Source organism: Mastomys coucha, unplaced genomic scaffold (assembly GCF_008632895.1).
Source record: "Mastomys coucha isolate ucsf_1 unplaced genomic scaffold, UCSF_Mcou_1 pScaffold5, whole genome shotgun sequence".
NCBI classification, from domain to species: Eukaryota; Metazoa; Chordata; class Mammalia; order Rodentia; family Muridae; genus Mastomys; species Mastomys coucha.
The window spans coordinates 28795243-28816788 of NW_022196911.1; the positions used below are offsets into that span (position 1 = coordinate 28795243).

At 37.1% G+C, this 21546-nt stretch overlaps 1 protein-coding gene across 9 annotated transcripts in view; it reads right to left on the reverse strand.

The window, feature by feature from the left end:
* Nucleotides 1-21546, reverse strand: part of Ranbp17 (RAN binding protein 17) — a 301497-nt gene that overhangs the window by 130087 nt on the left and 149864 nt on the right. The window lies entirely within an intron of this gene.

The window sequence follows — 21546 nt, forward strand, 5'->3', positions numbered from 1 at the left end:
ATTAAATCTTTTATAATTTTTTTTACCATGTTTGTATGTATAAGCTGTGTGTGAGCACCTGTGCCATGCATGACATGCGTGTAGAGGTCATAAGGCAACTTAATAGAGCTCACTGTCTTCTTTTACCGTTACATGAGCTAGGGAATTGAACTCATGTTACCAGGTTTGCATGGAGAGCCCCTTAACCTGCTGAGCCATATTGACACTTGAGGTCAAATCCTGTGATGTCATTTCCTACTTGTGTATTCTTAGCTTACGTACTTTTGTGTAAAATTGGGGTTAATAACATTTTATGATATTTAATGGATGAAAAAGTTTGTTATCGAAGTGTTAGCATGTGATGAACTAGAAACGAATGCCAGCACTATCATCATTATTTAAATGAGATCTCTGTAAGTATGAATGGTTGAATGGGGATGGTATGTGTGGACAACAATGTGGTCCAAATAGAAAATGAAAAAAAAAATGATGAAAGGGAGGGTGGGGACTAAGATTGGATAGTGGGTGTACTAGATTCTGAAAGGGATTACTGAAAGAATGTACTGATTTATTGTGTTAGGGAAGCAGGTAGCAAAGAATTCTAGAAGTGGCAAGAACAAAGATCAAAATGTGCTTTAGGATTTGCTACCTATTTGCACACAGCAGACAGGTGTCAACCATTTTAATTCTGGGCTTCTCTGCCATCTCTGATTCCATGGATTGCTTTTCCTTGATATTATGGCCTTTCCAGACATTTCATAATTCTTATTTTCAATTTGACGTTTCATATGTGCTTTGCTTTTAATAAGTATGAACTGCACTTATTAGCACTGCTTTGAAATATGCCGAACTGAACCTTTCTCTCATGTATCCGTGGGACTGGCTTGCATACTACATTTCTAGGCAGCTATAAAGGTCTAAAAGTATGTAACCATATGGTCATTTGATTCTAACTGTAGTCTTTAAAAGACACTGCAGGTTCAGCTAACAGTGTTATACAAACTCTTCCAGTCCCCCTTCTCTCACCTGCCCTATATGCATCCCCTTAAGAAAATAAGGATCAGAAGAGGCTCAGCTGGTGAACTGCTTGCCATGCAGACATGGGGACCTGAGTTTGTTCTCAGCTGGGCAAAGCAGTGCAGACCTGGAGAGAGTGAGAAGCAGAAGGACCCCCCTGACCTTGCTGCCTAGCCAGTCTAGCCAAATCTCTGACCTCCAGGTTCAGTAAGAAACCTTAGCTCAAAATATAAGGTGGAGCCTGATGAAGGAACAAACACTGGCCTCTGCTCAGCCTCTCTCTCTTCTCTTCTCCCCTCCCCTCCCCTTTCTGCTTCTCTCTCTCTCTCTCTCTCTCTCTCTCTCTCTCTCTCTCTCTCACACATACACACACACACATACACACACACAAACTCACACTCATATATGACATACATATTCAAACAAAAGTTCTATACCTGTTCAGAAACAGGCCATGCCTTGTTCCTTCTCCTCCTTAAATAATTAAACATTTAGCTAATTTTAAAAAGAAGTATGGAAGACCAAGTGCCAACTATTTCTTAATGATCAGTGAAAACAAAACAAAACAAAACAACCCTAAAATGTCCCACAGGGTACCAAAGAACAGACAGGAGCTAGGACCTTCACAAATCAATGAGGCTTCCTCCGATCCACCTACACAAAACATACTGTCTCTCTTGAAGAAACACTCTCCCACATCTGACACGTCTTGGACTTGACAACATCTTGCAGGCAGAATAGAGAACCACATAGAGTTCAAGTTTCCAGTCTCAAGTGTGATTCAGGAACAATTTTTGCAACTTATCTGAAAATCATTTTTATCATTTACAAAATGGAAGGCAATAATGCCTAATCTGCACAAGGCTGAAGGGGACATTTCATTGCTGAGAAAAAATGCCCAGTATAGGAGCCATTACACAATAGTACTTTCTAAATGCTACTTTTAATTGATAATAAATGTGGTATATCTAATTTAGGAAGAATTAGAATCTTTTACCAAATGGTGTTCTTCTTCTTCCCCTCTCCATCTCTAATGAAAAGATACATGTAAACTGCTTATATTAAAAAGCTGTTTTTAGTATTTTATACCGTGGTCAAGGATCTACTTAAGCAATTTATACTCTAATATCTCAGAATGAGTAGTTGAGGAGGGAAAAAATTTTTTTCTAACCCTATAACATGCAACATACTACACTTAAGTTAGTTTTTCCGTCGAGGATTAAATAGGAATATTCCAAAAGCACAGGGCCTGAAAGAGTGGCATGGAGTCCTAACTTACTGTGAGTGATTCCATAATATTTACAACATGGTTTTTCCTTCAATTCTGGCCTCTTTAAAAAAAATGTTTCAAATTCTAAGATGGCTGAAAGTAGTAGGTAGGGGGAATATAAAAGCAGATGGTTTAGACCACTGGAATACCAAAAAGCAGGTGCATAACAAAACAGAAGCTTGCGGCTTGCCAACACTGCTGGTTACAGTTCTACATCCGGCTCGTCTCCCCTGCAATCTCTGCATCTGCTTACTGGTGATCATGTGATGTATTCAACTGATGCAGAAGACTAATAACCTGAAATCAGGAGCTTACAGAGGCTCCCAAGGAAGCTGCTATCAGTTTATTACATTTACTTATCACTATTTTAATTGTAGAATGGTAAAAAAAAATTTTCTTCAAAATTAGCATACATTCTTTATATTTAATATAATTATTTAAAAAAGAACAAAAGAAGAGCATATTACCTTAAAGTTTAAGCCATGTTTACAGATTGCAGACTGTATTAGTCAAGTGCAACGGAAGATATTACTTTTAGAAATATGGGCAGTAACCAGTGTCTCTTACTACTCTCAAAATCTAACTATATATTATTAAAAAAACAAACTGTCATGCTTTCAGTTTGTCTCTGAACAAACCACACAGGCAATTTCATAATGTAATGGGAAGGAGATGAAAATAGGATGGAAAAGAATACAGTTCATGGTCACACTGTATTCCTGGTTCAGAATCCCTTCTTGGTGTGATATGGGACTTGGAGATGGGTGAAATTCCATATACAAAAACACATATGTAACTTGGTGTGTAACTTGGCACTTTAATGGACACTTCTTAAAAATAAGCATAATTTGCATATTAATAAAAAAGACCCAGCATATATCCAAAAAGAGTCAGTGGACACTGAAAGATATCAATCAAGGAAGGAAGCCTTGTCGAGTCACCAGACAACAGTCATTGTATAGAACTTGTAATATCAGCATGTAAAGTTGCATGTATACAGTGTATACGGTAAGCAAAGAGCCCAGGCCCAGAGCCACTCTACCAGCAATCAGCCTTACCTCCCTCCTCTAGTTTTTAACCACTTAACTGTATGTATGTGGACCAGATCATGGATGGTAGAAATGAAGGATCATGAGTATTGTAAAGTGCACATGGAATAGAAGCATTATACTCTGTGTAACATGGCAATTTTATGATGCAGATGTAAATTTCTAACAATTTTACTAATGGAGAAACTGTTTCAGAGAAACTGTTAACATGTGTATTAAGAGTCTGCAAATGACTGCTGGGACTTGAATACAAGTCAGAATAATTTCAAATGACTCCAAAGACCATATTCTTAACTAATCACTCATATATACATATGTAAACATGAATGCTCTGAAAAGTACATATGCACAGGTTTATCAGTGCTAGGTAGAATTAGGTACTAAACTGCCTACACAGGCTATCAGATATGATTTCATATTCATTCATATTTCAAAAATTCACATTCTTTAAATAGGGTTCCCCATATTGATATCCTATTTGTTACCTACTTTTCTTTAGTTGCCTAGAAGAGTGTATAATAATTAATTTTTCCTTGATGCTTTTCTTAGACATTATCAGAAAATAATATCAAATATTTTGCAATGCATATGGCAGGAAATGTGCTAAGCCAGTACTTTTCAAACTTAGTATTACTGACATTTGGAATCAGATAACTCATAGTTATGGAGCCTATCTTCATCCTTGTGAAAGACGTGATAGCATCCTGGGTCTCTATCTATAAAATGCTCATAGCACCCCTCTGCAAAATGTCAACCAAAAACGTCATCCTATACACTGCCATGTCTTCTGGGAAGAACTCCTGCATGTCCAAGCACTTTACACGAACCAATGTTCACATCTATCAGAAGGGCCATTACTACTTGAGCTGTATAAATGAGGAAAATGAAAGAGCAACTAGGAATGTTACCAAGGCAACAGAGCTACGCAGAGTTAAAAGCTGGTTCACTCCAGGTTTGCATTTTATCAGACACATCACACTAAGAACAAAATCAAAGTGGGGCTTCTAGCTCAAAGAACCAACAATGAATTAGTTTAACTGGATATTATTAGCCAAGTAAAGAGTTTTAAAAACAAACAGAGGGCTGGAGACACGGCTCAGCAGTTAAGAGCACCTGCTTCCCTTATAGCTCCCACATGGTGGGTTTACAACTCCCACTCCCTAATTCCAGTTCCAGGGAACCCAACACCCTCTTCTGATATCTATGATACCACATTGCATATGTATGATGTATGTATGTGTACAAATATGCATGCAGGGACAATACTCATAAGCATTAAATAAATTAATCTAAAAGAAAAATAAACAAAGGGTCATAAAGCTCCAACTCCCCCCCCCCCCCGTAGCTCTTCAAGTGAAACAACACAGATTATTTAGCTTTTGGGGGGCAGAGTTGTTATTAACTTCTTTGTAAATCTGATCAAAGATGTTGTTGATGGTCTCATCTCATCTCATCTCATCACATCACATTACATCTTATCTCATCTCATCATATCTCTTCTTGTGGTATTGGGAAGAACCTGAATCTAAAGCTTGCCCCAAGAACTGCTATTATATGACTTCCTTCCTTCCTTCCTCACTTTCTTTTTATTTCCTTTGTTTTTTTGAGACTTTGTTTTTTTCTTTGTTTTTTCTCTGTATAGCCCTGGCTGTCCTGGAACTCACTCTGTAGACCAGGCTGGCCTCGAACTTAGAAATCTGTCTGCCTCTGCCTCCCAAGTGCTGGGATTAAAGGCATGTGCCACCACTGCCCGGCTTTGTATGACTTTCAAAAAGTTATGCATCCATGCTGATGCCAGGCTCTCTCTGTGAAACACCATCTGAACCATAGGCAGAGAACTAGCAGACTGAAGCTACACAGTGATGGCATCATTTCTATCACCCGCCTTTTCTACAAAAGGCAGCTTCCCTGTCTGTCCTTGGTGCTCTGCACACACTTCTCTGTTTTTGTGCTAGCGTAAGAATGCTGTATAAACTAGATGTGGATCTTTACTTGTCAATGATAATTACTGATTGTTCAATCACCCAAATGATGAAGGTGAAAGGAAAAAGGGAAGAAAGCAAAGGCAAATTTAGGATGCATCCCAGAGCGTCACTAGAGGTGTGACTTCATGAGACTGTTGAGGTTACATCTGGTGTTGTGTTTTATAGATGAATAATAAATGTTGACTCTTGCTCCTATGACCTATTATACACAATAGAGATTTTCCCCCAAATGTTGTCCTGTGGGTACCTAAAATCTACTTCACTAAATAATATTTATATTAATTATAATAATTATATTTCCCCTGTTTTGTTAGTTCTTAAAGGGGACACAAAGTACTATAAAACATCATGGAAACAATTTCTATGAAATAATGTATAAGCTAATTAAGTGAGGTTTCGAACAGATAAAACATCCTTTGGGACTATTCAACTTTATAATTTTATTACTGTCAGCAGAAACTTCTAGGGTGAGATTACTTAAGGCTGTATGGTAGACTTTTGTTTACTACTATGCAATCTCTATTGGTACAATAAAAAAGGGAGCAGAGACAGGCCCTTTGGTATATTATAGAATCCTAAGTGGTCATCAGTAAACACGTATACATACAAGCGATCCACTACAGACTCAGTAGGTTGCACATATGTATAAATGTATGCACATATATGCATGCACACATATACACTCACAAAATTAAAGAAGAGGAAGATAAAAATTTTAGAGACAATGGGGGACATGAGGAATTGGAAGAGAGGAGAATGTGGGCTAGGAATGATGTAAATACAGTATTCATGTATGAAATTCTCAAAGCAATTTTTGAAAGAAACATTTATTTACTTTTGCTAGTATGAAAACATTAAGTGATCCCAGAAGAAGAGCCGATGAAACTGTGGAGGCTCAAGAATGCGCAAAACCTGCACAGAAGCAAAAGGAAGGCAACTTGCTGAACTTTCAAGATTAGAAAATATCACTAAGAAGTTAATCAAACAAGCTTCTGCTCTGTGCCTTATTACACAAAAAAGGCTGCTATCTGGGCTGAGGTGAGATATGTGTTTTATTTTAAAGTACAGTGAACTAAGGGATAAATACAGCAGACTTTGCAGACAGGAGATGCTAAGAAGATGGCTAACTCAGAATGCTGATTGAGTCCAGGGCAAAGCCTGGGAAAATAGCCTCAAAAAAACCCTGTTGATGCCGCTGATGAGATTGTAACCCTTGGCTTTTGCCACAAGCTCATGTTAAACCCACCAATTAAATAACCTAAGCTAAAAAGGCTGGCTGTTTTTCTGGATGCACAGAAACCCTGGTACTTAGTATTTAGTCTTCTTAATATTTACTAAAATGTGCATGTGCAAGCATGTGCTTGTGCACTTGTGAGTGTGTACTGTGTGTAAAACAATAGCCTTTTCACGAGAAAGTTAAAGATGTCTTACAGGCAACTTGTGTTTTCCTTTTAATTGTCTTTCCCCTTCCAGGACTAAACTACTGCCACTACAATTTTTTTTTTTTTTGATGTGTGTGTACATGCATGCTGACATGCACATGTGTGTAGAGATCAGAGATGAACTTGTGGGAATTGGTTGGGTCTCTCCTTCTACCATGTGGGAACTGGGGATTGAACTCAGGTTGTCAGAAGTGGCAATAAGCACTTTTACTCACTGGTCACCAGCTCAACATTATTTAATACATACATAATCAATATTTCCCTATGTAATTAGAAATCTTTGTTGATATTTTATTTTTTTATAAGACAGAACTGTCCTTCCTCTCTTGCTTTGCCATGTCTCTTCCCACGTGCAGCATCATCTTTTTGTGACCATGGTCTCCATGAGTACGGTGCTCCCCATGGCCTGACCATCTCATGCTTTGACAGCATCATCTTCTTGTGACCATGGTCTCCATGAGTACGGCGCTCCCCACAGCCTGACCATCTCATGCGTTCACAACATCATCTTCTTGTGACCATGGTCTCCATTACGGTGCTCCCCACGGCCTGACCATCTCATGCTTTCACAACATCATCTTCTTGTGACCATGGTCTCCATGAGTACAGCGCTCCCCACAGCCTGACCATCTCATGCTTTCACAACATCATCTTTTTGTGACCATGGTCTCCATGAGTACGGCGCTCCCCACAGCCTGACCATCTCATGCTTTCACAACATCATCTTTTTGTGACCATGGTCTCCATTAGTAGGGCGCTCCCCATGGCCTGACCATCTCATGCTTTCACATCCTCACAGTCTCTGTCTTCCTTTCCTTCAGCTGGGAATAATCATCGCCCTCCACTTTCAACATGGAACCAACATCTCCATCCTTAAAACTAGTTCAAATACAGTTTCTCATGGGATGGTTCTTGACTCCTTTGTTAATTTGTTTACTTAGGCCTCAAAGCTGTCCTCAAATCTTCAAGTAGCCAAAAATGGCATCTGCCTTTCATTTGTTCCTTCACTTATTCATTCCACTTGATAACACTAAACTGGCATGTAGGGTATACAATGGATGATGGGCAGTATGGCATATGCTGGAGCTGAATCCATCCCATGAAATAGGGTAAAGAAAAGATCAACCCTCAAAGGATTCTCTTTGATTCAAAGTTGAGTATAATTATGTATGTGATAAAATTCAATCTTGTCAAAAGCATGTATAGCTTTATGAGTTCCAGAAAATGCAGATATGTAAATGCCTGTCCCAGCAACAGAACCTCTCATCATGTTTCTAATTCGTCGTACTCTTGCCGCTGTGCTCTTGGATGGAGGAGGCCTGGCCAGGGAACAGGAACCCACAAGACTGGCAGGTTTCAAGCTGAAGAACAGCATGATGGCTGTTCTTTCCAGACCAAACTCAGCTTGTACATGAGATAGCCAACCAAATGTCTGGCATGTGCATGCAGTTGCAACTTAGCACATAGTGTGCCCTTTTATTTATTTAACAGATAAAATATACTTAGGTGCAGTAGACACTGTTCTAGATACTGGCACAAGCAAAGTAAAACATTATTCCAACCCCACAAAACCTACAATTCTTCTACAAAATTTCAGATATTAATAATCATTCATTCACACAGAAGTTTTTATAGGTATAGATGTTTATAATTAAAGAATATTATTTTGGGAAATCTAGGAGGGCTTCTCTGAGCAAGTGGCAGCCGAGGGGTAAGTGGGTAGACAGTAACTAGCAATTCTTCAGCACAGAATCTTATTATTCCAACTTCTAGCGAGTATCAGTGAATCACTATCTTATCAGGGTTAAAAAATTTAAAACACAAGGGATTTTATCATCCTGATCCATAAATTTAGAGCTTAAAGATATCACATTAACTACCTTCATATGAAATAATGTGAACATAGTACTTTACTTTTCTTACTGTAACCAAATACTCAACACAAAGCAACTTAAGGGAGTTTTGCCATTTGAAAGTACACAGTCCATCACGGCGGGTAGGCATGGTGGAGAAAGTGTGAAGCATCTGCTTACATCTCCTCTGTAGTCAGAAAGCAGAGAGCCAACAAGAAGGGAGGCTTGACTCTAATCCATCAAGCCGCCCCTCAGTGCTCCCCTAGCTATGGAGCAGCCTCCAGACATCTGAGTCTACAGGGACATTTCACACTCCAGCCACAGTGCACAGGCACGTTAGGTTCCTGTGCAGGTTAAAAAGAAGTCTTAAATTCTAGTGGAATCTGACAAGGCACTTTCTCTTTGGAATGCTAGTGAGATCAATAATGGACCTTTATAAATATTTTAAGATAATTCTCAGGTACCAGAAGAAGAACAAAAACAAAAGCCAGCTACAACAAAAGCCTTGCACCACCAATAAGTAACTTGGAGGAAAATTGGTCTGAGAATCTAAGCAGAAAGATCAGCTGAAACCAAAAAGAAAATGTCCCATTCTAGAAAGAAGTGTTTCTACAACTGCTTTCACACATAGGTAGGTAGCTTTACAGCTCTGAGTTCTGAGTATATGATGGAGGTTTATTTAATTCTGCACATCAAATGGAATAGTACTAATTTCCCACCAATGGTAGAGTGAGCTAGTAAGCAAGGATCTAGGCTTATACATAGCTACACACTCCGAGCACGTCCTACAGCTTCAGAACACAGCCTGCAACTACCAAACAGCAGGCAGCTCTGCTAAAAACAATATGGAGTCTGTTTCCAAGAAATGATACAACACTACTGCCACCAGAGCACAGGCCTAGTTCTAGACTACTCAGTGTGTATCTGCTGTTCCAACACTGAGAAGGCCACTTCCTTACATGGAATGAATCCTGCAAGGAGCTTGAGTGAGACTCCAGTTCTTTCTTTTTCAGTTTAAAAGAAGGAAAAAGAAGGTGGGATGCATGGATAAAAATATTTTATAGAAGTACACACATACACGTGCACGCACGCACATATGCACACACACCAATTTCTATCCCACCTCTGAACACCCAGTTCATAACAGGCATCCTGACATGCAGAATCACAACCTCACTTTCCATGTGGCATCAGTTAATTCACATCTTACAAAAGAAACAGCTACTAGTAATACTCATGAGAACATGCTTAACACAAAGTAAAGGGGAACACCTCTTGGATCTAGGATACTGTTGTCATTCAGTTGAGATGCTAGTTGGTCTTAATGACAGAAATTATTTGATTCAAGTACCATCCAAACACAAATTAAGATGAACATGTAAATGCATAAAACTAGAATTAACTGTGACTGGCAAAAGCATGCCGTGTGGCACCTGTCCTCGCGTGTAGAAAAGAATCAGCCTTTGACTGATTATTTCTTTTTGACATGATTTATCACCCGGTATTCTTTAAACTTGATAAAGCAAATTAATCTTTGATTGCAGGCGGCACTGGAGGTGGCCATTAGTCATGTGGTTTGTGGGGTTCCTTGTGTTTCATTTACCAGGCACACAGAACGAGAGCCCAGAAGCAATTGCCTCGGCTTTGACTTCTTTCTCAGTCCACCCAGGAGAAATGATCAAAGAATTCAATATACAGTATTTTAAATTACTTCTTCAGAACTGACCAACAAGGAGGAAAAAAACCTCTTTACTGTATTACATAATTATTTTTAAAGCTAAGAACAAAGAAACAGTTGTATATTGTGATTTCAACATTAATAGCTCAGACAGCCTTGCTCTTTGTTTAAAGGAGGAGTGGAGGTTTTGGATGTTCACAGCTATAAAGACTACTACTGTTTAAGAACGGGCATTTAAAAACAATGCAGGGAAACAAATGGGACAATGGTAGTTAATCCTGAAATTATTTCAACAGGCTCAGTGTCAAAATGTTCCAGTCTATCAAAACCAATGCTCTTATCTTTTAACTCACTAAGAAGAAAGTCTTATAAGAGAACATTCCATCAAGTATTATCTAATTTTTACTTAAAAATCAGTACACAGAGATAAAATATATTCATGACTTCTAAAAACAATTTTTTGGCCTCCCCTTTTAAAGTTTAACATTAGAGAAACGTTATATTAGCTTAACACATTCCATTAACACTACGCAGCTAATATCCTGGAATGCAAAAGGAAGGGAAAGATTTTTATGAAGAAATTACTAGGGGACAATCTCTGAACTGGAACTTCAGTCTCTCTGCTTTTGCTTCTTTAGTGAATGGGCACTGCTCAGCAGAGCCACCCAGCACACCTGCATACCCAGCGTCTTCTAGTAAGTCAACACTAACAAATCATTACCTCATATGTAACCTGATACTTTCAACACACATTTTAACTCAGCCTCAAGTTAACCTTAACTACAGAATTCAAAGTCGATTTCTAAAAAAGGTGAAAACATATTAGGTCAAGTTTTAAATCTTCTAAGCTCTATGATAAACAACAATTGGTGGAGAGACCTGCAGAGAACTTAATACACTATATAAATTTTATGATCACTTCAATTCCAAATAAGTCTACATGAAGACTTTCTATGCCCAAAGGGAAAGAAAAGTTCAATGTATAGTCTAAACCCACTTTTTAATTGCAATTTATTCTTTTGTAAATAAGCCCAAAGAATAAATGAATTATCAAATGCCATTCAAGGTTTCTGTCTTTAACTTCAAAAATTAGTTATTTTATTAAAATTAAATGAGGCAGGCTTAGCATCAATGTTTCTAATACTTAATTTAAGTGATATCATTTGTTAATATAACAAAATTCAGCAAACAACCCAATTATGCACAATACTGCATGAATAAATACTAGAAAGACCTTTTGTTATCTAAAATGTGAAAGCAGTTCTTAATGCAGTACAATCTCTGAAAGCAAGCTATACAAAGATGAAGTTCAGAGCTCTTACATTCATAACTACTTAGAGGGATTGTAACTTATGTAACAACTAGATTCCCTTCAAATTTCCTATTATTTGTACAGGAAATGAAAATTTGGCATAGCCTACCCAAAGAAATATTGACAATCTAAGCAATTTTGCAATTAAAAAACATTTATAAAAATAGTATTACAGTACTGTAATCTAAAAATAATCCTATTTTTACAATATTTTTGAGAAACTGTTGGAATTTTACCTTAAAAAATAAATCACAAAGAGGAACGAATCTTTGCATAGTAATGGTTTACAACACATGACCTTGGACTACATTACTTTCTCATTACATACAAAATGTATCATTTGGTTAAGCATTTCTTTTTATAAACATTTTAAAAAGCTAATTGATTGTTTGTAGATAAAATAATCATATCAAAATTCTAAGGGCACTATTATTATCTTTAGAACAAATTCGAGATATAAAAATAAAAAGCATTTTACAAAAACCAATCACATAACTCAAAGTTACTATTTCTACAGTTTAACTTATTTATTAAAAGAATGATCCATTAATTATTTAACAATACATTTAAAATATTTTCTGAACTACTGATAAATTAGTATAAATTAGAGAATCAGAGTACTTGAAAACTGACAGACTCAGAATAGAGTGATCCCAACATGCACTTAATATACATGCATTTAAACAGGCCACTCTTGTCCTGGAATTTAGAGAAACAAGTACTCCACAAAAGGGATGGACGCCTGCATCCTTTCACTTTCCCTGTGGTCAGGAGAGAAGGACAATTTAGGAAGAGGAAAGTCAGGGTGGCAACTAAAAGGAATTTTTCATTAACTTTAGTTGTTACTTGTATGTTTACTTAAAGCAGGTCCACATGTAGCAACTTATTATTTATATATGAATATATACTTAATGCTTGGTTCCACCGAGGAACTATAAATTTCATCTATTGAACATTAGCAAAAAATTACATGTGTTTATCATCTGGATTATTCTCAGATTAATAGAGATAAATGACAAAACATAGTCAGTAGCAGCTCCGCAGCTTAATCACTGCATCTGAGCTATAGGAAGCACTTAATTACTCTCATTTACTAGGTTCAATCTAATGAGAAAGCATTAGCCAAATGAAAAGAATGCAGTACAAACAAACAAAATAGTTATACCATCATTAAAAAGAAACTCTGACAGTGCAGGTGACAGCATAGGCAGGATAAATTACCATAATGTTCTAAATGCTGAGCTGTCAGCATGCTAATGCCGTGATCGGATACCCTGGGAATCTCCGCACTATAGCTGTCAGAAACAGGTATCATAAATCACCTCTCTCTACTGTACTGCTCATTATCACAGCCATGGCATACATGTTCTTCTGCACACTTCAGTTCAAATTTGAAGACAATGCTTATTCTTATGAGTGAGTCTGTTTACTCTTGCAGACATGGTAGGCAATCCTTGCCTAATAAATGGATACTTTGTTTTGCAATAATGAACTGTAGGATCTTAGGATATGATAGGCCCCTGCTCTTAATTCATAAACCATCTGAATGAAGAGGCTTGAAGAAGCAGCACATTTTTCTAAGCTATACAATACAGTAGCACAGAGCTAGACAAATTAACATTTCCCCATTTAAAAGATAATCATCATTTGAAAGCTAGTATCAGAACTTGAATAAATTAATAGGAGATACAAATAAGTTCAATTTCCAATGCCTAGACACCTTTGAGGCACAATCTTATTTTTAAGGAAGGGGAAACATCTACGGAGACAATGAATATTTTGAATTTATGATAGGCAATCTCCTTTGTTCTTAAATAGCGTGGTTTAATTCTAGCTTTAAAGGAAACAAGCTGAAGAGCTAAATGTCAGAAATTTAACCCAAAGATGCCAAAAGGTACAACCATGTTTAATCAAAGTCAGTACAAATAAAAAGCTCATACCATCAACATGGGTAATTAACAAAAGAACTCTAAAAACAAAAGTCTAAGTATATATGAAACATGACAGACGGCTCACACAAATGTCATTAATACAATACAGATTTCCAGAACAAATAAAATTGTATCAAACTGGCAATGTCTATCAATCAAAGAAATAATTGGAAGCAGCTTTTTCTCTTCACCACACAAGGTCAGTTCTGCATAGGCCACCAACTATCTCTAATGATGCATTCCTGCATCTTCTAAGTGATTCTTACTAAACATGTGCTATAACTAAAAATAAAATGGTATTTCTATACAAAAAAATTTAAAGTATTTTGAATGAGCACACTTAAAAAATGTGAGAGCAAGGAGACAATGATGATACCTCACAAGAAGAAAACTAATAAGATAAGATGAACAAGATGCCTCTCTTACCATCTGTTTGCAGTTTGCTCTATGGTCACTGTAAAGAGAGCATGTCGTTCAGTATTGGCCTCTTGGGATCTGCTAGGCAGTGATAAGGCAGGAGAATGGTCCAAGAATTTTTATGATCTTATGCAAAGCAAACTTTATCTAAAATATGGAAACTCCCCAGAATACATACTAATCAATCTGTTGATTAATATGTAAATTCTGTTGATTTTTATTTATACTTCAGAACTGTTTTGTTTTTTAAAGTAAAGTCTCAATGCCAAATACGTATTTTTAATGTCTTATTTTGAGGAATTCCATGTCTACTCTATGTAAAGGCCTCAGGCTGGAGCTGATCCAGGACACTGCCCACACATTAGATGTGGGTCCATGTGCTTCCATCACTTTCCCCTGGCGTCCACTTAAACAAGAATATAAAGTACAGGAATAGGCTGAGCCCGTGGTGAGTGTGACAAGTCGACAGCAGAACATCCACTCCAAGTGAAAAGTCTGTAGAACTTAGCTACGGCCCAGCTATCAAAATATGCTGTATCTCTTATACCAATAGAGCTTTATTTATTTCATTCCTATTATAAATACATAGCAATGGAACCATTAAAAATTGGTTCAAACCAGCCTCCATTACAATTTCAAGGCCAATTGATCAAACTATTTTGCTTTTGATTAGTTTTCAAAAATATGGACTGCTAAGCTTGCAGTATTATAATTCTGTATCCATTCTTCCTCTATAGTTAGGTTAGGAATTTACTGACCAGGGCAGACTTTGTGTGAAGAGAAAACATAGGAATTAGGAGGGGGAAAAAGAGGGAGAAAGAGAGAGCACACATTACATACCCACATTACACAGTACTGCCTACCTTTGATGACTTCATCCACCAAAATATAAACTGAATTTCTTCAATTTAATCATAAAATTACTTATGGCCAAGCCAGGACTAACATACTTACTTCACTGTAAACAATCAGCACTTCTAACAAAGGGTAAAGCAGTTTCCTAGCTGCCGTCTGAGCTCTGGCCAGTTTCTAGTACCGACTTTCTAGCTCTGAAACTCTGGGTCACAGCTGTGCTCAGGCAGTTGCATCAGTTGCAGATCATTCATGATCCTACACTGTCAAGTATTACTATAACAAATTGAATAACTATTAAAAAAATGCTATTCCTAACACAATGGTAAGGCCTTCTGCAAATAAGGGCTTAACTTAAAACACTCCAAACACATACATAAAGGAGGGCTCTGGATCAAGGTAATTTTATACCATACTAGTTCTCAAACTGTTGTACACCTCAACAGCTCCCTTAATAGATGCAAAAGGTAGATTTTTATACCTGCCTTTACATGCAATCCTTGGTGATATAACATGGCATAGAGCTTTGAGAGCACATCACTGCACAATTAGGAATGAGATTTTAAAAGGAAATAACTGTTCTACAATTGTTTTGAAAATAGTTTTAGTTTTATTGAGCCCCTGAAAGAATCATGGAGATCAAAAGTGTTCTTAGAACTCACTCTGAGATCTGTTGGCACAGAAATTAAAAGTGGAGCTTCTAGATTTGGAGAAGCTAGGCTGAACTCCCAGATCCTCCTCTTATTAGCTATAACTCGGGGACAACATCCAACTTATCACAGACTTAATTTCCTCCTTGAAAAGAGCAATAATTATAGCTTGGAGGAACTGTTCTATGAATTAAGTGAGGTAACTGAATCTAAATGCTTTTGGCCTATTATAGAATGATCCTGAATTTTAAAAAGCTAAAATGAAGATACCTTTGGTGTGGAGAGTGTTGTTGAGAACAACTTCCTATTTACCAACTATTTATTTGATCAAAGAGCAGCTGATACGTAATACAATCTAGACCACATAAACACAGGTCACACTTCTGTGAATAAGTGAATGGATGAATGGCTGCTGTTCATTCACAATGGCAAATTCACATCCCAATAGTAACAATTCTTTTCCAACAGCAGTAGTTTGGGTAAATGACTGACAGGTATCCTCAAATCTAAGAAATTAATCACTGCTAGTTTTCTGGTGAAAAAAGAGAGACATGCAATCACAGGAAGGGCAGACGATATGGCAGGCGCTGTTGACGTGAGGACTCTGACCATTAGAGATCCACCTGCACTTGCAGTTCTGTTGGACTCTTATTAGAACTATGCCATGCAGACCTCACACGGAAAAGCAAGGAAAAAAAAAGCACAGTGTGGATTAAGTATCTACTCTATGACAGGCATGGTTGGTGAAGCAAGAATTTTATGCCCAAATTATAAGGTGGAAACTAAGGTTCAGGTAAGATACACACTTTAGCTATGGGCACAGGATTAACAAGGCAAGAATGGCCTGGATTTTTCCTATATTAGTGTGTTCTTGTAGTGTCTTCTATGTTTTCACTTCCTGGCAATTTCTATCTTTAATCATTATTTAAAGGATGAAGACAGAAGATACTTGTAAATGTCACTTTTATTTCCTCAGATAATGGGATGAGATGAGAGCCATACCAGAATTGTGTGAATGCATGGCGTGGGCTAAATCCAGAGTATTTCTTTCTCTGTTCTAACTGTTAGGCCTAGGTCTGGAAGTTTTTAGCCTCCATACAATCTAATCTTCCAAGTTGACTGATTCTGACTAACTTCTGCTTGGCCTCAGACTAACTCTAGCAATATGTTCTAATCTTCTGGCTCCTTCTCATTCTCTGGCTCATTCTGTCTTCATCTGAGTCTAGGCTGTTTTTTCTGCAACCTGTCTCCATAAAACTGTCCCAGTAAAACTGCCATACACTCACCCCTCTTTTCTCTCACTTGTTGCTCTTAAGCAGCCTCTCTTTCCTGTGCTGCTCTCTGGTGAGTTGGATGTATCCTATCTCTGACTCATTCTGTCAAATCTTTCTCTGACTCATCATTTTGTTTGTCCCTCAATTAGACAAGACTTTCAAACATGATTGCTTCCTTCTACAAACTAACCTCACCATCATTGTTAGGGATTAAAGGTTTATATGAAGGACATATCTATATTCCAGATAGATCATACTGCAATCCAGGGTATGTCTGAGCTCTGGCCAGATCATAAAGACCTAGGACTTTGGATGTGATCCTTGACCAGAGCTACAATGTTGCTGGATTAAAATTCCTCTACAGATAGTAATCAACTCAAGAGGGGTGTGTAATTAAAAGAAATGCAGCATCATGTAAACAAAGGATGTGTAGTAAATAAGTGACTGTTACCATGGAAACTGAAAACTATTGTACTATACAACCTCTTCTGAAATAATTTATATAAAGTCGTGAGAAGCACAGAGTGGCAGATCTGGAAGAGTAGCAGCAGCATGCAACATAGAGAAGTGTAAGCATTATAGACTACCATTAGCACAGCTTAACTACTATCATCTTTCTAAGTTTCTCAGTAGGTATACACACCGTGGATCACATTTATGATCAAAGAGGTGAGAATGACTTTGTTCAAAGACCTTAGAAGAAGAATTGTGAGCATAAAGAAAAGGTGACGCTATTATTTAAATTAAGAGTAGAACAGTCATTGACACAGACATAACCTGCAAAGGTTAAGACCTTCCCATGATGGAGTAATAAATAATGCAAAGAGAAATTACAGAAAGATTGCATTCTAGACAAATCACTATATAAAAGGGCCCATAGTAGTAAGGGACCACAGCAGGTTGGAAAAATGACAAACACATAAGGGAGCCAATCTGAGAGGGGCTGAGTATCTTAGAGCCCCTGTTCTCAAGAGTAAGGATTTGCTTAGAAAGGCAGGAGCAGGGTGAAAGTTGATTTTATTTGATATTAGAATGGCTACTCCAGCTTTTTTCTTGGGACTATTGGCTTGGAAAACTGTTTTCCATTCTTTTATTCTGAGGTAGTGTCTGTCTTTGTCACTGAGATGGGTTTCCTGCATGCAACAAAATGTTGGGTCCAAAATGTTTACGCATCCAGTCTGATAGTCTATGTCTTTTTATTGGGGAATTGAGTCCATTGATATGAATAGATATTAAGGAAAGGTAATTGTTGCTTCCTGTTATTTTTGTTGTTAGAGTTGGAATTCTTTTTATGTGGCTATCTTCTTTTAATTTTGTTGGAAAATTACTTTTTTGCTTTTTCTAGAATGTAGTTTCCCTCCTTGTGTTGAAGTTTTCCATTTATTACCCTTTGAAGGGTTGGATTTGTAGAAATATACAATTTGGTCATCAATGGGAGGAGAAGCCTGTGAAGGTTCTATGCCCCAGTGTAGGGGAATGCCAGGGCCAGTAAGCAGGAGGGGGTGGGATGGTAAGCAGGAGGAGGGGGGAGGGAACAGGGGTTTGTTTTAGTTTTTGTTTTTTTATTTTATTTTATTGTTTTATTTTACATTGGGGGTGAGGGGAACCTGGAAAAGGAGATATTGTAAATAAAGAAAACATCTAAAAATATGTTTTTAAATGTTAACAAATTCAGATAAACTGAACTTATGTATCTTTTTTCATCATAATGCAATAAAACTTAAATCAATTTTTTAAAAAAAGAAAGGCAGGTATAGTCTCTAAAGGATATTTTATCAGCTTTTTAGGAAACCAGGGAGTAGGGAGCCAAGACCAGAGTGAAGGGCCATGGAGAGTTTGGGGTATAATTTAGTGGTTGCGTAGCATGCCCTGAGTTTAATCTCCATCACTAGAGAGGGAAAGGAGAGGTAAAAAGAGGAGAAGAAAGGAGAAAAAGAATTTACAGCACCTTTCAAAAAAACTTTTGGGAAGACAGTGAAAGAGACCAGATGATTTCTGTATTTAACTCAGAAGATGGCAGATGTATCTCAGAAATGCCTGAGTTTGAAAACAGGGTGGCAGAATGATAATATACACCTTGGCACAACATTGTTTTGAGTTAAAGGACCTTTTTAGAAACAGCAGATGCAAGAACAGTGCTCTTAACTTTCATTTTCTTGTTCATAGTAGGAGAATACCCATGTGGAAGGTATTCTCTCTATACCAGTGGAAGAAAGGAACCAAGAAGCAAATCTTGTTCAATTGGCCTTCCTAGCTACCCTACTGTAATTAGCTGCAGTTGGCCCAAGCCCATCCAACCTATCACATTTTCATTACTTCACACATCATGCCCAATTTTGCTTTTGGTCCTAACTGTTCCTTGGGCTCTTAGTTTTCTTATAAAAGCTGTTACTATGTACAGAAGAAAGTTATCAAATAAAGTTTCCATGACTTTCTTCTGTTAACCTGTTTTTGAAAGCCTTTTATTAATCCAGAACTAGAAAACCTAAGAGTAAAGGCTTTCCTCCTACCCCAGAGGGCTCATGAGACTGTACACAGATCAGTGGGAAGAGACGTCAGGGAAGGGGCAGGGAGCAGTAAGAAGGTAAGAGAAGAGGCTGGGTGCTATAGTACATCACAAGAAGGGTTTTACCCAGAAGAGAGATTTTAAAATTGCAATATCCTTGACACTGTATGTGTATTCATTTCCACTTTTAATTTCCTATATTTCCTTACAGTCTGTTTTCAATACTCTTCCTTTCACTTCTAAGTAGAAAATTTTATAGACTTCCTTAAAAAGTGTAACATAAAATTTTCTCACTTTAATAAAATTCTGTGCTTTCGCTTTGTTGATGCATTTGTATCAGACCAATGTACATAACTCACTTTGTTAATGTATTTGCCTTTACATTGTCTTTGATTTATCACCATTATAAAATATTACAATAAACAAATTTGAATACAATATTCATTCTACTCATAAGAAACTTAAAAGGAAATTAATTAAAGACATTCATTGAAAATAATTTTAAATGATGTAGTTAGTCATACATGAGGCCAGCCTGGGCTACACAGCATACGCTATCTTAAAAAATAAAGCAAGCGGGCTGGAGAGATGGCTCGGCAGGTAAGAGCATTGACTGCTCTTCCGGAGGTCCCGAGTTCAAATCCCAGCAACCACATGTTGGCTCACAACCATCTGTAATGAGATCTGATGCCCTCTTCTGGCGTGTCTGAGGACAGCTACAGTGTACTCACGTACAATAAATAAATAAAAAATAAAGCAAACAACAACAACAACATGGCAAAACAAAGCCCAAACTCCTCAGTGCAATTGTTCCCAAGAAATAACTTTCATGGTACATCACTTGATGTCAACAAAATTATTCCTAAAATTATAAAGCATAATTAATAATAAAAAATATACTTAAGAATAAAAAGTTGCTTAATTTAATTTAAAAGTAAGGGTTTATTGGACATATATTAAAACAATGCTCCCTTAATTTGGACTGCTAATATTTTCCATATTAGCATATTTTCTATTAAGTTTTTCCAAAATAAGTAAAATTATATTAGTTACTTTTGATAGCATTTGGTTGGCTTAAATGAAATATTGGATAAAATGTATTAGAAATATTAAAAAAACAACTAGAAGGTTTGACTAAACTCTAATAGGCTGAAAGGCTATATGAGAACTCTGCTATAAATTGAGATGTCATATAGTTTTAAGAGTTCCCTTAACAGTTATGGGAATCTATAAAAATAATAATAATAAAATTTGAGACTAAAAGGAAACCCTTTTACTTAAAGAACTATTTGGCGAGGTATCCGGCTTATAAAATATTCCATTTTCATGAATAGAAATTAGAATAGCATGCCATGTCACCTTTGCTTTTTAATCATCACAACGGGAAGATGAGTAAATTATAATATCAATCAACAATAAGCCCCTTTGAGTGAGTATCAATTGACTCTGACCATAATTGATAACCTAAGCCAATAGTACATTCTGTTACAATTCCAAGTTCAAAAGGTTAATTATGGCCTGGCCACAGGCTCATCTGGAAACCTGAAACTGATTGCTATCTGCCTTCCTAATGAAGATGTACTGCACATATTAGAGAGTATACTGACAAGTGACTAGGACCTCCGATATCAATGCAGGAAGCAAGCATTAACCTTCACCACGTCCATTTAACTGTCACTCTCCCCATTTATATCCCAGTAGGTCTTTTTATTATATGAGAACTAGAACATCTGAGAACCATACTTCCCTTGCAAAGGTGAGGTTTTTCTTTAAGGTATAATGAGTACAGGAATCAATAACAGTAAGTCAATTCAAACTATATTTTGAATTAACAATACCCAAGAAACTTAAGAAGACATTAGACTGATGACAAGCATTATCATTTGTCACACAAATCTTTAATTTGCATGTAGATTTACTGCTGATATTAGACAAATATCAGCAACTTTCTCTATGAAATCCACTTCTGCTTGCTTCCTATTTCATAAGCTATGATGACAACAAGAAGATATAAACAGGAAGAAAATGTTAGGCTGAATTATGAACACACACAGAACCAATTCAGGGCCCTGTGGTCCTACAAGCACTACCTACTGGAACTAAGAATGCTCTAGAACAGAAATACACAAACTATGATGAATTCAGTCCAGGAGAATCTTGAACAAATACTGTGACAAAACTAAGAAGAAAATCGCTCCTTTGAAGGAGAGCAGGGAAGCAGCCTAGTGAACTTCAAGCAGACTTCAGATATGAGGCTGACAGTATGCTGGGAGACTTCACTGCAGCTTTGGGTCTCAACACACACCATGCTTTCACAACACACAATGCCAA